This window comes from Aplysia californica, unplaced genomic scaffold (genome assembly GCF_000002075.1).
Source record: "Aplysia californica isolate F4 #8 unplaced genomic scaffold, AplCal3.0 scaffold00325, whole genome shotgun sequence".
In the NCBI taxonomy this organism is placed as follows: domain Eukaryota; kingdom Metazoa; phylum Mollusca; class Gastropoda; order Aplysiida; family Aplysiidae; genus Aplysia; species Aplysia californica.
The window spans coordinates 780,587-783,739 of NW_004797595.1; positions in this window are offsets into that span (position 1 = coordinate 780,587).

Below are 3,153 nucleotides of genomic sequence, written 5' to 3' on the forward strand. Positions count from 1 at the left end.
GGGGGGGGAGCGAGTGGAATAAGGAACATGGATTCAGTCAACTTCTGTACAAGATGTCACAAGATAAGGAGTGATATAATAATATCTCGTTATGGCCCCAAGCTACGATAGTGGGAAACCAAAGAGATAACAGCAGAATGACTATTTGAGGAAGTAGATGACAAATCGCTAGAAATCGAAGCTTTGACATATTATAGAGTTTCAGGTTTTCCCATTGTTTATCTCTAACTACCTCATTTGCGGACCGTTGTGGTCTCAAGTTTGATGATTTTTTATAAATGTATGTAGTTGCCATTTGGATATCTGAATGATAACGGTAGCTTGGAACTAGAGATCACTAGAAGTGTATAAATTGTTCCACGCAATTGACCGATTTATCTTAAGATTGCATTGCGCGTTTTAACGATCGCATAAGTGCGCGGCAGTCTGAAAACTTGGTTAATATTTTATACTTTTGAAATAATTTTAAAAAAAATTCACTTCCATCTTTATTTTTTACTCACATCAAGGAACATTAAGGTATGTTTTTAAAAGTTTAAAAATATGAAAATTAAAATTAAAATTAAAATTAACGAGAAGCTCACAAGAATGATACAATGCCAGGTATCAAACTCAAAGTTCACAAAGTACATTTAATTTATTTCATATTTTCAAAATAATTTTTTTTATTCATTGCCATCTTTATTCTTTTACTCGCATCGAGGAACATTTACGTATACATGTATTTTCAAAAGTGTGAAAGTATGAAAATTAAAATTAAGAAATGAAACTGAAGAGCTCTCAAGAATGATACAAATATACGATCGTTAAAACGCGCAACGCAATTTTAAGATTGCCGCGCAATTATACGATCGTTAAAACGCGCCGCGCAATCTTATAGGGGGTTCCCACTCATGCGATCGGGTCGGGTCGGGTCGGGTCGCGTCGGGCCCATCGAGTAGTCAGGGCTAGCCAAATTGAGGGCACAAAGCGGCCATCGTGGCACAAACCGATCCACTCGATCGGTGAACTACAAAAACAACCCCGTTTGTTTTCTGGCCTGCCAATCGCGTGATCGGGTGGTTTGCAGCCGATAACCACAAGGCTGAGTCACGTGTCCATTTTGAACCTAGATCTACTTATGTATTCATGGGTCAAAGGTTCAGCCAATCATAGCCCGATTTACACCCTCTGTGTAGTCGCATGTAGGTTAAAGGTTTGTCTACTTTAACTTCCAGGTCGTCGGGTACAATCGCGACGGGGTTGCAGTGTGCACTGAAACCACAAAGCAACCCGACCCGGTCGGCCCGGCCCGACCCGACACGACCCGACCCGATCGCGTATGTGGGCTCCCTCTATTAACTTTGCGCCGATCGGTAAATTGGGCGGGACATATTTTCTAGTCAGCAGCCGAAAATTAGACAGCCATGCGACAATAAAGACATCAGATATGTGGGGGCGCACCTACGTGACAAATAGCATTACAAACCTCCTCCACCCACCCACCCTTGCTGCTTACGTGAGTAGTGTTGCATGTCGAACAGCCACACTGGCAACGTGTATGCTGGTATCCAGTGTGTACTTTGTCTATTAGATTAATACTCAGAGGCAAAAGAAAAGCGAATAACTAAACCGTGGACAAAAAAACAACAACAACGAAAAACAAACAACTAAACTCAACAGGGGTTTGTCATGTGTAAATGAAATTTTAATTTGTCCAACATACACAGGAACAGGCCGTCAAACGATAGGTTTTTAGTGTGCTTTTAGGGTCACTATGTTATTTCTGTGACCTTGATCTTGGGACAGAGAGTCAGCCCGTGTATGACCTCTGTTGGCTGCGATAACCGCTCTGCCTCTTCGACTCATAGATTTCATGATTGAGGTATTTGCCGACCCACACCTGCTCGATGGCCCTGGCCGTAACCAACTGAAGAGCTGTCTGTGGTCGTGGTAGCAGCTGATTGAGCTGCCTTTGGATAGCGTCCGAAACTTGCTCAGTGAGGTGTAAGTCAGATGAACGAGCTGATGAGGCAAAAGACTGATGTTCACCTGCCCAAGGTACTGCTGTGGATGAGATCTCGCATTGCTTTTGGATCATAGGACTTATGCATGGGCGAATAATCTCCAGGCGACTTTTAATTTTCATTCCAATGTTTAAACATTGGTTAAAACCTAAAATTAATAGCATTTTCGTAACCAGCACAAATCAGGAACACATCGATGACAAGCGCTAGAAATAGGCCAAGCTCACAGAGGCTTTTGCCCTTCCTTGGAAATTGAAAATACCACCGCCTTTGACCAGGCCTGCTGTTCAGGGATTGAAAGCATACGTTATACAATAATACTTCGTCAGCCAATAAAATAAAAGTATGCTGTAAAAACTGACAATACAAATAGCTGGCCACCTTCCTGGATCCCAAAGTCACAGAGACTCTGAGTTTAGTTTTAGTGCCAGTTTTATTGTACTTTTATAACCTACTTAGGTTATATGTAAGTCAGATTATATAAGGTGCTATTCCTAATTACTAGAGGGTAACATAGAATGAAAAGAAGGAGGAGAGGTAGACATGGCAAAGTTTTGACAGGAAAGAAAGAGCAAGCCACACCAGAGTATCCACCACCCTCCCAAAATCACAAAGGCACCTGAAAAGATAAAGATGAAAGGCAGAAAAAAGAAAGACACGACTAAACTTTCATCCTCGAGAGTAATGCTGTTTGCTATTTTCTGGCTATTGTCTGGCTTTTTGTTTCTTTCCATCCTAATTGCCTCCTTTGAAGTTCGATTTCTGGTCAAGCTGTTCTCAGACAAACTGAAAAAGAGAAGTTGTCTTGCAACAGTGCTGTGAGGTCGACATGAAAACTGTCTAACCAATAAATAAACTACAGTATTTACAGTTCCTCTAAAAATAAAGACTATGGATCAGCGAGCGAGAGAGCCAGTGTGTAAGAGAGAAAGAGATAGTGAGACAGACAGACAGACAGAAAGACAGACAGACAGGCTGTAGCATACCTGAGGATTTTTAATTACGCAATACTCATACCCTGATGAGGAAAATATATTACGATAAGAACATAATACAGAAAGATGGGTAGATAGATAGATAGATAGATAGATAGATAGGTAGGTAGAGAGAGAGAGGGAGAAAGAGAGAGAGAGAGAGAGAGAGAGAA